This window comes from Vespula vulgaris, chromosome 7 (assembly GCF_905475345.1).
Source record: "Vespula vulgaris chromosome 7, iyVesVulg1.1, whole genome shotgun sequence".
Classification (NCBI taxonomy): Eukaryota; Metazoa; Arthropoda; class Insecta; order Hymenoptera; family Vespidae; genus Vespula; species Vespula vulgaris.
Window position 1 is genome coordinate 5,482,924 of NC_066592.1, and position 14,989 is coordinate 5,497,912.

The 14,989-nt window shown below is 37.8% G+C and overlaps 1 long non-coding RNA gene across 1 annotated transcript in view; it reads left to right on the forward strand.

Moving 5' to 3' along the window:
• Positions 1 to 279: 279 nt before the first annotated feature.
• The window catches only part of LOC127064956 (uncharacterized), a 157,924-nt gene continuing 143,214 nt past the window's right edge, over positions 280 to 14,989 (forward strand). Inside the window, exon 1 of the long non-coding RNA XR_007781875.1 lies at positions 280 to 431. This is a non-coding gene — a long non-coding RNA (uncharacterized LOC127064956). The remainder of the gene's footprint in view (positions 432 to 14,989) is intronic.

The window sequence follows — 14,989 nt, forward strand, 5'->3', positions numbered from 1 at the left end:
CGAATCGAACTTGGCGGGAATTTTTACGACAAAATTCTTATATCTCTCATATTCGTCTTATTCATTCTATTCGATTTATATCAACTCGTTATATCATTACGAAGTATATACGTCGTCATATATATTTCTTCTAATAATGTGATGACATTTGATTGGTCCGACGCGATTGAGAATATTTTGAACAACGCAATAAAAACAAAAGAAATACGTTAATCGTAACGAACTTCGTAGCGATCGTCTTTTGTTTTAACGTTCGATCAGAAAATTCGGTGACGCCGTGTCGTCGATATCGTCGTCGCGACTTTCTTTGCGTTTTTCGCGAAAAGAATACGTTTGTTCGTTTGTTTAAACAGTGTACATTTTTACGTAGGAGGATTAATAACGATCCAGTAATCTGATGAGGCTCGAAATGCTGTAGTTCCTGCTAATAGGTATGGAAATTTCTATATAACCTCTAATTATTTATTGTTACTTTAGCACGTTTGAAACCATTCGTATAAATATATATCGTATAAGTCGTATTATACATATACACACACACATATATATATATATGTATATATAATTACGATATACGTGAATTATATAAAATTTCACGTATATCGTAAATAGTAATTACGAAGATCGTTCGAAAACAGGGATTCTCAAATTTTTTCGTTCAGGGAACCTTCTCGAAAGATCGCGAAACTCTCTATAACATTACATATATCGTTGAATCATACGTATTGTCTTTCTAACACAAAATAATAAATGAAATATTGTCGTTTCTAATAATTCGATATCGTATAAATTCCGTATAAAATTTTTGGAATGAAACGTCCTTCCTCTCTCTAATAATATATAATATAACATAGATTAGATTTAACGTTGGGAAGAAAAACAGAAAGTAAAAACGAAAATAGAAAGAAAAAGAAAACATAGTAAAAGGAAATGGTGATTTTACAAACGTCGTTGGTATAATATAAACCTGTCGAATAACACGTTCCTAAATACTCGGTATAAATGTCCGTGTTGTCTCGACGGGACAGGATGACGAGTGTTTATGTTTATGAAGCGTCATTGTGACTACGAGTCATGACACCGACATAGCTGGATACTCTCTGACGATACAAGCCAAAGAGCGACGTGATACGAGGCGCGATACATGGATCATTCCTATGGATATCATCCTCTTCGAAATATTTTGCGGAGTCACGTTTTTGTGTCGATGTACGATTGCGTGTATGTGTGGATGTGTGGGTGTGGGTATAGTATGTATGTATATATATATGTGTGTGTGTATATATATATGTTTACATTAGCTATCATCGACATGTTAGACGATTTCAAACGATATTTGAGCTTTATTAGAAACGTTTTATATATAATATATATAATAATGTATATATATGTTAGACGATTTCAAACGATATTTCTTTGAGCTTTATTAGAAACTTTTTATATATAATATATATAATAATGTATATATATATATATGTATATATATATTTACATTAGCTATCATTGACATGTTAGACGATTGCAAACGATATTTTTTGGAGGTTTATTAGAAACTTTTTATAAGACGAAAGAAAGAAGAAATGAACTATTTAAACGTATTTTTCATCGACAAAGAAAAAGGAAGAAAGAAAATAATTCGATTTTTTAAATGTTTATGAAGGAAGGGATAAGGAAGGGAAGAAATTTTAAGGATTCTGATCGCGATTATCCGAGTCTAATTCGTGGTACGTGCGCAAGTGTATCTATGTGGTCGTGAATCATCGTGAAGAGAGAGAGAGAGAGAGAGAGAGAGAGAGAAAGAAAGCGAGAGTGAGTGAGAAAAAGAAAGAGAAAGAGAGAGAGAGAGAGAGAGAAAGAGAGAGAGAGAAAGAAAGAAAGAGAGAGAGACCATAATTCGTGGGATAATATTAAGATTGCCGAGGAATGAAATAAAAGGATCGAGGAAGTTGCGTATGTGTGTTTTAGTGGCGCCGTGAGATCGGCAAAGAGAAAAAGGGCGCGCCGATTGCGACTACGCCTTAACGCGTGGAACATCATTGCCCTTTATACGAATAAGATACTTTTCGATTTATCGAAGAATTTTCGATTAAACTTCGTTTCCCCATATACGAGTATCGATCGTTTGATTATAGCGTTGGCGCATTAGTATTAACGATTTGATACGTAAGTACGTTTAATAGGAAAAAAAATTGTATTTCTTTTATTTTTTTCTTGTTTTTTTTTTTTTTTTTTTTTACGTGTTAACATTTCTAATCGATTATAGACAAACGAGTAAGTTTGAAAAAGGATTTGACTCGATACGAAAAGTCAGTATTGTAAGTTAAGATAGATCGATAGATCGTTCGTTCGTTCGTTCGTTCGTTCGTTCGTTCGATCGATCGACCGTTCGATCGTTCGATCGTTCGATCTAACGTACCGCGAATCGTCGTTGCGCCATGTGATTATTTCAATTATTTTATTACGTATCGTATCAATCTTGGTCCATATAATGCATATAATCAGGAGGCCATTATTCTGGGAACGCGCACGGCCAACGAAAAAGGTCCTCCTCCCCCTTCTTCTCTTTTTCTCCTTCTTCTCTTGAAACTTACCTACCCGCGCACGATCTCAACTCGCTCGTTTTAACGATATTGTAATTTGGAGACCGCAAACTCACCGCTGACGTCACTGGTTGCAGTCTTGAAAGAGTTCGGAACATCTTGCCAGCGTCGAAGAGAAGAGAGAAACGATCGATTCCACTCCTTTCACTCATCTCCTTTTTCCCTCTTCGAGTCGATAATTTCGATGAAAAGGATATTAGCGGGGAACGAATTATAGGAATTTTGAGGGATTAGATATTCGCCGAATTGAAGGATTGCGTTACTAATTCCTTTCGCAACGATCTATGTGCCGATCGTTACGCCGAGATTTATTTGCGACGAAGGCCACTGTCGTGAGATCAGTATTTCTTTTCTCTTTCTTTCTTATTCTTTATCTTTATTTTTTCTCCCTTCTTCTTTTTTTCTTATCTCCCTCATACGTATCGAATATCGTATTTGAATTTTTATTTTTTCTTCTTTTTATTCCTTTTATTTCGTTTTTTCTTTTTTTTAATTCTTTGTTCGTCCTTTTATTTTTCTTGTTTTTCCATTTTTTTTTATCATAAATTACGGATAAAAATTACGGATACAAATAACGGCTCAATTTTACTTTCGTGATCGATATTATAATTATATAATATTCGCTATAATATACATAGACGAAGGATGAAAATCGACGAACCGTATAAATTTCTTTAGCGACGATCTATGTGCCGATTTTTAAGATTTATTCGCCGCGAAGCAACGTCTTATGAGATTAATATTTTATTCTTCTTATTCGCATCGAATATCATCTATTAATTTTTATATATTTTTTTTTCCTTTTGTAATCTTTTTATCGTAAATTATAATGGATACAGTGATGACTTAATTTTATTTCTTAGATCGATACTATAACAATGTAATATATATATACCATAATAATATAATACTCACTGTAACACACACACATAAAAAGATGCTTGAAACTCAATGAACCGTGGAACTGTGGAACCGTGTAAATGAAATAACAACAGTGTATTCCAATAGGAAAAAAAAAAAGAGTAATGGGCTGTTTTTAAGTAACGACCGAGAGTTGTACTCTCGGCGTACAGCTAGCAGAAGAAAGGACGTTAAAGGTCTTCTACAAACAAATATTTACACGCCTCTTAGAATTCCCGTTGACTCCGAGGTCGTTGTATAGCTCTTAGTTATTTACGTTTTGCTATCATTCGCAGTAAGTACTTCTTGTAGCGTATTTAAGAGGATTATTTGCGTCGTCAATCGAACTAACGAAAGATCATTCTTGAACTAATCGTAAGTAGTTCTTCTTGGATTAAAAAATTTAGATTAAAGGGTAGATACTACTTAGCGCGGTAAAAAACCAAAAAAAAAGAAAAAGAAAAAAAAAGAAAAAGAAAGAAAGAAAGAAAGAAAGAAAAGAAAAATAGAGCCTATAAATAACAACAGTAGTACGAATGGTTGTATTTAAATTTAATAAGCATAAACAAAGATAGATTCAATGAAGCAAAGTTAAACCGTGATTAACTTACGTGGAAGATGCTTCCGTAAGTCGTTGAAAGGGAAAGAGTGAAATGGGAGGAAGAGGAGGAGGGGGAGGGGAAGGGGTGGAGTAGAATGGGAGAGAGAAAAAATTACTGAAAGAAAAAGAATGGGAAATAAGAAAAGGAGGAGGAGGAGGAGGAGGTAAATTACTGGTGTATAACGACGTTGTGTAATAACTTACCGACAAGTCGGACATACCCTAGCGATGTTCCATCGGTTGCATTACGAGCTCGTAAAACGCGTTGCTGTTTCTCTGCGTTACATCCGTTCGTTCGAGCATTTTTACGAGGCAAATGAGAGATTATAAGGAGTATTTTCTTACACGAGTTTCACTCATCCTATGCGATACTTCTCCGATACGTCTCCCATACTTTTTCTCTTTTGCATATCCGTATTTGGGAAGTGAACAACCGTATGCCAGATGGGGGATAGAAAGTTAAGGAAATTTCAGTGTTGGTCAGTTGGAAAGGTGTAGATCTTACATCGTGTAATAATAATAATAGTAATAATACACGTGATCGCTATTTGAGAGATAGATTATTCATTTATTATATATTTGTAATCTTTATATAATTTATATTCGTTGTTACGAAAATATACGCACACACACATATATATATATATATATATATATATATATATGTAAGATTTATGTAATTATTCAATTACATGATAGGGGAAATGCTCGTCGATAAAAATATCTATAGCCGTGTTCTTTTTTTCTCTTTTTTTTTATATATATATATATATCTTATCTTGTTTTTTTTTTTCTTTTTCTTTTCTTTTCTTTTCGTTTCCTCCAAGAGGGAAGAATAAGAAGAGGAGAAACTTTTACATATCCGAAAGCTATAATTCTCACGTACGTAAGTCTCTAACGAGAAATAGCAAGGCGGCAGCCGTAAGAAGGAAACCCTGATAATTCTCCGAGCATGTAGACACGCAATTAAGGTGTAACGTTTCGAAGTTCTGCTCGTAAACAACGCGGGCAAAGTAGCGGAACCTCCGAGACTCGATTCCGCCCGTCAATTGTTACCAATTGTTGCCAATCAGAGTAATACGTGTGATTAGAGCGAGAAGGTTGCCGGCACTGCACAGCACCCTGCTATATATCGCTCTGATTACACCGTATGCGATATTAATTTCGAATTAATTACGTGCCATCCTTTGGGAATCACGCGCGCGCCCGCGCGCAAACACACACACGCGAACAAAGTCGACAAAGTTTTAGAACGCTTTTCATTATTGTTACGATAATTAGGTATATATATATATATTTCCTTTTTTTTGCTTTTTCTCTTTCTTTCTTTCTTTCTTTCTTTCTTTTTAAGCGAACATACATTTATAAGACCATCGACACCATATTAGACAAAATTGATATAATTGCGAACGTAAATCCAGTCATATCTTCCAGAGATATTTAAACGATCTATCGAGGTTTAATACCTTATAATTGTAACGACTTTGAATCACGAATTTTCTCTATTATCGTTTACGCCAACACAGGTACATAGTTCTTCAATTTTTATTATATATACGTCGCATTACGTCGAGTAATTTTAACGAGCATTTATCTTTTCTTGGTGGCTATCAAGAATCGTGCATCGGTGTTATTAACGTTAGAGATTGTCGTTAGATAATCGATAATTACTGCCTCGTATATTTCATATCGTAGTAACTAATTGTAATGATTGTTTTTTTTTTTTTTTTTTTTATACGATCCTTATATATTAACACGACTCAACTGACTTTATTAACATCGACGATTCCGATGCTTTCACATTTGGTATAAATATTCGATGGTGAAATTTCAAAATGGCGTAAAGTTACATTAATCTCATTTTGCAATGTTCTCGATGATAAGTAGCGTACCTACTTACATAGATGCCGATCGCTCACGAAACCGGCAACTCGAGACGATTAGCATACGCACAGCCGTTCCTCGAAGACTCTCTTCGAGCATTCTCGCGAATCGTCCTCGTGGTCCCGTGATCGGCGAGAGGTCTGGTGGTAGGCAAGTAAAGACGAAGAAGAAGAAGAAGAAGAAGAAGAAGAAAAAGAAAAAGAAGCGAAGAAGAGAAAGAAATCGATGCGTTCGTGCATCGCGTGGCTGAAAGTGAACCAACCGGTGGCCACGCCTCCTTAGACAGCCGCCAGCCAACAATTAAGATTTGATCGGCAAAAATGGTCGAGGCAAAATGGCGCTGGCCACTGAATACGTAATGCCGAACGAGCCAAGACACGCGGTTCTTCGAGCCTTTCCTTTGAATTCGCATTTTAAAAAGGCTATCGTTTTCTCTCTCTCTTTCTTTCTCACTCTCTCTTCCTCTCTCTTTCTCTCTCTTCCCCCTCCTTTCTCTCTTCTTCTCTCTCCTTTTTTCTCTCTATACGATTCGCTTTTACGTTTATTTGATTTATTTATACGTCATGATCGTACGTTCTTGATGTAACAACCGTCGACTCCTGTAAGAATGCAACCGATCGTACATCCCTGCGTTAACATTAAAACGGCACGTTTTAATTCAGTAAAACAGCAATATGCATATCGAGGATCGCATGCTTACGAAAAGAAGAAAGAAAGGAGAAAAGAAAGGAAAAGGAAGGAAAAAGAATAGCTGGTAGACAGAAGCGTAGAAAGAAACGTTGGTATTTCGCGTTTTGCATGCTCGTCATATTGCAAGAAGGAAGAAGACGGAGGGAATGGAAGGGAGGGGAAGGAAGAGGGAAGTAGAGGGAGCATATAAATCATATCGATAGGGACACGCAATATCGTTTCATCGTGCATATCTTGTACGTCCTTCTACGGAGGTTGTCCTTGATACTTAATGCAAGAGTTCCGCGCATGCCGGTACCTCGACACGACAATTTCGTTTCCCTTTGAACGTAATCCTCGGTTTCCTCGTTTTGTCGTTTTCTATGATTCCGAAGGGAGTTCATCGCACCGATCGCGTTTTTCTTTTCTTTCTTCTCTTTTCTTCTTTCCTTTTCTTTTTTCTTTTTCTTTCTTATTTTCTACTTGGAAAAGAGGCGAGGGTTTGGGAGATGGGGGAACTGCAAGAAGAGGGAGAGGGAAAGGGAGAGGTTGGCTGGGCGGAAAGAAGAGACGGATTAAAATTGCACGAACGTTTTCGCCAAGGTACTTGTAGAAGGTACGTCGGGCGAAAATACAGGCGAGACCACTCTAATCATGGCGGATAGGCCTCGCCGGTAGCTACGTCGTTTTAGCCCTCGACTCGAGACTCTCATTACGCTAATGCTCCGCCAATCACCGTTTTTCCATCGCTGGCACACCCCCTATCCACCTCTTTTTCTCGATCACTCCAATCGGAATCATGCAAACCGATTGAAAAAATCAAACACTTTGAAGCCCTATTCACGAAGGATTGCTTATACCTAGATACTTAAATATATCGATACCACGAAATCAGGTCCGATTTCTAAGAATTCATTCTCGATTTGAAACGGTGATTCCGTGTGTACGAAAAAAGGGAAAAGAAAGTAAAAGAAAAATATATAGTTAGGATACCACCGGGGGTTGAATAATTGAGAATAATTTAGATGGTAGTTTCTTTTTTATTCTTCTCTATAATTCAGTACTCTTATACATTTACAATATCCAAATGGATAAGCTGCTGTCGATCAGAGATAACTATCGGAGGTAAGTTAAGTACTTAGCCACATCCGATGATTTGTACGAAGTCGATACCGAAGACGTTTTACCAAGCAACAGGTTAGCACGGAGAACGTTTAAAAGAGAACGTTTTTCATCCTTCGATCTTATCTCGATACGTTGTTCCGTTTGAATATTCGTTCGATCTTACGGGCTAGAAGATACGGCTAGAGTCGAGACTTTCGCACGCGTGCTTTTAAAAGACTTGGTCCATCGAAGTCTTTAACAGGGTACTTGGCGAAATAACCGAAGAAACTCTCTTTAGCATACCGCGGAGGGCCAACCGTTAAGCCTGGTCGTTAAGTTTATGGGGAGGGAGCTGCGAGATGCTGAGAGCTTGGCAATTAGATGCCTTCCGTGAACACTGTGATCTTCGCCACGCGAAAGAAAACGACCGTGGCTGTTTGTGTGCGAGAAAGAGAGAGATAGATAGATAGATAGATAGATAGATAGATAGATAGAAAGAGAGAGAAAGATATAAATAGACAGATAGAAAGAGAAGTAAGTAAGTAAGTAGTTTCTTGGTACTTCTCGATATGCACGGCGATCTTCATGACGAGGAAATTGAAAGGACGTTTAAGCTCGCTTCTTGCCGATTCACCGTTTCGCGATAGAGCCGAGAAACGCGATGCGAACGCGATGATCCATCGGCCATCGCTACCGGACTGCTTTTTCCATCGTAGAAAAACGGCTAGCAACTCGGAGCCCGCTCTTTGATTATCGCGGAATCTCGATCGTCGAAGTAGCTGCAAGTAGGTAGATTTCTTTCGTTTTAGATACCTATGTATCTACCTACTATGTAGATATGTTCGCATATACCTACGTACGTGGGTATGTAGAATGTATGAAATTTGTAACATAGTACGAGAGCGTGTAATAATCGGTAAGATCTTTTCTACCTTGTAATTCCTCCTTTTTGACGTATGAAACGAATCGAGTACACGCGAAACAAGGTTTCACTCTAAACGCAAACGCGTGGGTTATATCTATTAAAAGGGATCGTTTGCAATGTTTTGCGAAAAATAGATACAAAGACATCGATAGTAGTTTCAAGGATAGCCGATCGTTTTCGTTGACCTTGGGCTACGATCTCGTGGATTCGATAGAAGGAAAGGTGGACGAACGAAAACGGATCGGTATCTCGATGGATAGCTTTCGATGGATATAGAACGAACGATGATTGCCTCGAGAGAGTAGGAAAGAGAGAGAAGGAGAGAGAACAGGCAAGCACTATTATCGTTAAGCCGCATCTTCGACCGAAGAGTCGGGGTAATTGTTTCCTTTGGTTTATAGTTTTATTCCAACTCAGCAACGCGATGATATCTTCTCTCGTTTTATATTCCTCGAGGCTAACTCTTCTCTCTCTCTCTCTCTCTCTCTCTCTCTTACTTCTCCTTATAAACATTTATCCCTCCTCCAAAAAGTAAAATTTGTTGAGAAGATAATGCGCCGATAAGACAATCCTTCGTGTAGACGTTCAATGTTCCTTTACTATCAGGATCCATTCGAATCAGAACCGATATATCATGTAACGAAACAAGCCTGTGATAAAAGGAAACTCGTTGCCGTAGAAAAGAGCAAAGCCTATCCCAAGGGAAAGGCAACGTACATTATAAGGGCGTAGATAGAAAGGAAGCAAAGGAAATTCCCCTTAGGAAGAAGAGAGCTCGCCATCTTTGAACTATCTCTCTCTCTCTCTTTCTCTTCCTTTCTTTCTCTCTTTTTCTCTCTCAAACTGAAAAGGGGTTGGTTGGTACTAACCGAGAGTGGCATTAACTTCGTCTAGTCCGATATGGAAATATTCGAGGCTGGTGTAATAACACGGCACGGGGTGGCCCGTTTCGTAAACGACGACGATGTCTGAAGAAGTAGACCGAGAGAGAGAGAGAGAGAGAGAGAGAGAGAGAGAGAGAATGAGAGAGAAAGAAAGAGAGAAAGAGAGAGAATGAAAGAGAGAATTTGTGTATATGTATGCGTGCTGGTATATATGTGTATATGCGTGTGTGTGCATGAAAGAGAGAGAGAGAGAGAGAGAGAAATGCTCGCAAAGTATTTTCGTGGAAAGCAAGGGAGATTCGAGGGTGGTGGCTGGGTCGTAGTAGTTTGTAATGGTGGTAGTGGTGGCGCTCGTTTCGCTTGGAAATTAAGAGTCTCTCGCGTACGAGGGCGGTCCTGGAAACGGGGCCTATCGTTTAAGCCGGATCTCCATGTGAGATTACTGCCCCCCGGGGGTGGCAGCCGCGGAGAAACGACGACGACGACGGCGGCGGTGGCGGCGGCGGCTGCGGCGATGCCGGTGTCGGCCGGATGGCGCGGATGGTGGCGATGTTCGAGGTCGATAGGCGGACTCTTCGACTTCCACACCCATTCGTAATATCTACCGAGAGTTCTGTGTCTATTCGTACTTTTTTCTCATGGCAACTTTCTTTCTACTACTTCTTCTTTATCCTCTTGGTCTTGGGCTTAAAAATTTTTCCTTTCTTTTTTCTTTTTTTTTTTTATTTTTTTTTTGAAATTTTTCTTTCATTTCTTTATTTATTTACTTCTTTTTTGTTTTAATATTCTACTGAATCGTACAAATACATAATTTGTATAACATCAGATATATGTGTAATTTACGGACATATGTGCGTTCTTGATTATAATAGTATTGAAATTTTTGAGAAATCGTTATTATAGATTATGGATTATTGATTTGGACTATCGATCATTTTTATTGTCGAGGAATTGTTTAGAAGAAATAATTTTCTAAAAGGATTATTTCCATTAGGATAATTCGTATTAAAGTCGTATGTTATATCAGGCGCAGGCACATTTCCATGTATATATACTTTCGGAATTCTCATAAATGATTCTTAAATGGATTTATGTGAGCTCGTAACGAATAAATGATAAATCGTTCGTCATCTGTTCTCGAGAGGTCTATGGTCCCCAAACGAGGAATCTCATCGGTAAAAATCTCTCTTTGAAAAGAAAGGAAAGAATAACGCCGGTGGCATAAGCGAAGTTAGTCGAAAACGCGTGCCACCCTGTGAATCTCGGGGGGTGTGTCGTGGGCGTGGGGGTTGCAGCTGTATACTCGTTGTCCGCACGCGTTCCGTATACCGCCTGTCAAGTCCTACGTGCACACGCGTTAGAATGCATATGACACGAGTATCTACGGACGTTAATTTGTTCGAAAACACGAAAGTCGAATGTGTAAATCGAACGTGCACATCGTTTCAATTCGATCTATCGATTAACTTGATAATGTAGGAAAGAAAAGAATAAAGGAAAGAAACTATTTCCGATAAAGAAAAAATTCCTTTAACGATTCATCTCTCGATAAAATTTTTACGTTTATTCGCTTGCTTCTTTTTTCCCTAATTTATACCATACAGATATTTCTCATTTATAAATTTGATTATAACGAATTTTATATGAATATATGAGAACAAATAATTCCAAGTATGGAATGAAATGTTCAATAAATATTATGATTAAATCGTTGACGAAGTTGGTACGATCGAAATTCAAATTTCAAAGGACAATGGATGACCGAGTCCCAAGGACACGGACGAAAAAGAGAAAGAGAGAGAGAGAGAGAGAGAACTAAGGGTGGAAAAGGGTGAAAAGGGCTTGCGTCTCTGAAAACCGTAAAAAAATATTGGAGAGAAAAAGAGAGAGAAAAAGAGAGAGAGAGAAAGAAAGAGAGAGAGAGCTATGCAATGGGTATATAACCGTCGACACCCACCGGACCCAGCGGCTACGTTCTCTTTCGACTAAAGCAGTTGCACCCTAAGCTACACCCTGCGACAAACATCCAAAGAAGAATAACGAACGTCCGAGAGAATAAGAGAAAAAAAGAAAGAGAGAGAGAGAGAGAGAGAGAGAGAGAGAGAGAGAGAGAGAGAGAGAGAACCAGCACCCTATTAGGTACAGAATCGTCTATTAGCGTACCTCGAAGGGAGGAGTCGCTTTTTCAGGCTGCTACCAAAAGAGTCTCGAGTGACAGGAAGGAGCGAACAGAAAGCAGTGCTCCGATTTCGATCAACTTCCGGTTTTTTCCTTCTTCTTCTTCTTCTTTTTCTTTTTCTTCTTCTTCTTCTTCTTCTCCTTCTTCTTCTTCTCCTTCTATTATTACTACTTCGCCTTCATCTTTCTTTTCTTCCTTTCTTCATTGAATTTTTTCTCAAAGAAAAGGGCTAAGCCGTCCGTTCGTATAATAATTGCGATTATTATATTTACAAAGTACAACGCCGAATCTTTGCATCCGAATGAAACGTGAATGTATCTTTAACTAGACAATCCATTTTAAATGTTTAACTAAATGATTATTACGTAGACAGATAAAACGATAGATCCGACGAGACGAGATAGATCTTTTCGTTTTCACTTTTGTTTTTTTTTTACTCTCTTTCTTTTTTCTTTTCTTGTTTTTTACGATTGCGAAATCAAATATACATACGTAAGTATAGATGCAAGGTAGAGAAATAAAAATTGTATCTCCGAATGGAGAATAATCGACCCTCTCATCGATAGAAATTCTAATCGTAATAATGACTACAATCATCTCGAGACTGCTGCTACACACAATGGTTATTCGATCGGTATCGCGAGACGAACGTGAATTATCGCGGACGATGGACTTGACTTCGACAGATGGTTCCATCGAGAACTATTTATGCTAGCTCGAATACTAAACGAATCGAAATTTTCGCAGAATCCTTCGTGAAACTGGTATAGGTGCTTACTTACCTAGCCCATAAGTAAAAGGCGTGGAAGGGATAGCAGAAAATTAGGGACTTCCGTTTTTGACGTTACGTAATCATCGATTAAAGAACATAAAATTTCCTGTGTGTATATATATATACACACACACACATGCACACATTTTTTTTTCTTTTTTTTCTTTTCTTCTTCTTCTTATTATTTTTTTATATATCAGATAGAACGTAACCTCATCATTTTATTGTTCAATATTACGCAACGAGACAACGTTTAGTCGTTTCAATTCGAAATGATGGATATTGAAATAAAATAAAATACGTTAAAGTACGTGGAATCATTGTAGTTTACACGCCCACAACGTCCACGATCGTTACGGACGGTTCTTTCGTCATTGTAACGTTTCCTGTCTACCGGTGGTTTTAACCAACCCCTCTTACTATATTTGGAATCTCCTGTTACAAGTCCTGTTACAAGTCTTTCGGCAAAGAAGAACCAAGGAAATCCGTTACAATGATGCGAAGACGTAGGACGTTCGTCACGGAAATGCGTAGACAAACGAATCGTAGACGTCTCCATGAAAGTAGCTTTTCATGAAAGAAAAATTCTTTGTAGCTTTAGCTACGATCCTCTTTCATGCGGTTTCTCAAATCTTTCCTTCTTTTATTATATCTACGAAAGTATTAAAATGCAATTTCTATGTATGGATGTATTATATTTAGAAGGAATTATTGAACATTTATTCTTGGAAAATTATTCCGCTGTCTGGCATGTAGATATGCTGTAAATATATGCATGTATATATTACTATAATATACATAGGTATATAAGATATTTTCTTCAACGAATATATGCATATATACATATGTGTGTGTGTGCGTGTGTAGCTACAGGTATACGAAACTCTAGAAAAAAAAAAATATATATATATATATATATATACTACACATATTTTTCAAATTTCTCCAAATATGCATATATATTGTTCAATGATTATTAATTTTCCTGAAATTATAATAACTCCACTCCATATTATTACAGTACCTATTACATTTTTTAATAAAAATTTTATTTATCAAAAATGTGACAAATGTTCCAAATGAAAATGAAGTTATACACACGTATTCGTTCGTCGTGAAACGAATAGGAAAACGATAATACGGAGAAGGGTTAAAATTCAATCTGCAAGGTGCACCGAGAGTTCCTCCTACAACTCGCTTGGAAATATTTCTTCGCGAGGGCGGATGGTACTGGAAGACTGCAATTTCATCGTTGCCATTGTTTCCCTCTCCCCTCAGCGGGCATCGCGACTACATAATTAAGCGCGCCGGAAGGATGCGTAATGCACGAATAGATCCGCGTTGTTCGTACGGCGGAACACGAGCCACGATGGTCGTCCTATTACCCGAACGATCCACCCACGATCACGAATATTTGCGGAATCCTTCTTGTACACCCACACGAATGTAGTAGGATACTAGCAAATCGTTTCCTTACTATTCTCTTTCTCTTTCCCTCTTTCCGTATCTTTTTCTCTATCTCTTTCTGTCTGTCTCTCTTCCGTGTACGATTCCATAAAATCGTGAATAGCGTCTTTACGCGAATGAGAGAGAGAGAGAGAGAGAAGTTTAACGTCCACCTCGTTATATTTCTTACGATCGTTCGTACGATCATCGTTATATCTCGAATTTCTAAAAGGAGGAATGAAATATCGATGGTTACATTTTATATCGTCATCGATTTGTAAGATAGAAGATACCGATAGAAAATAATTCGATTGTGTGTGTGTGTGTGTATATATATATATATATAAAAGAGAAAGAAAAGAAATAAAAGTAAAGGACTCGACAAAGAAAGGTCGTCCGTAGAGGTGAATGTACAACGCGTATGGACATGTATGTACGACAAAAACTGTCGTAAATCGAAAGCAATATTTAGTTTACAAAGTGGTATCATTAAAATCAACGTCTTGCCCTTGTCCTTTGTTCGTTGTAAACAAATATTATATACGTATATACATACATACATACATACAGTACGTACGTAGTTATAAGAGACGTAGGACAAAGTCATTCGTGCGAGTAATGTTGAACGTGTCGGTCGCGTTAAGCATTTAGTGAACAAGAAGTCGAATAATCTCATGTTCGTTAGCGAGACTCGGTGATCAACGTCGAGCTCATTAACGTTAGGAGAAGAAAAATTGGTAATTGTAAGTTTATATCTTTATTAAGAGTAAAATGCAAAGGTAGGAGGAGTTTTGCAAAGCAAGCAAGCAAGCAAGTAGAACGTTGAACAGAACGTTATGGTTAACGTATGACGGCATTTTTTTTATGGTGTGGATCGATATGGAACAAAACATGTAGAGAGCAACGTTTATGGCAGAAATCCTCGGCGATTTATCAGAAATAGAACGGAGAACAATGCGCATTACTCGCGAACGATCGTCCGGTTTGTTTTACTCCTTGCCTAGAGATATCTCGCGAACTGTGCT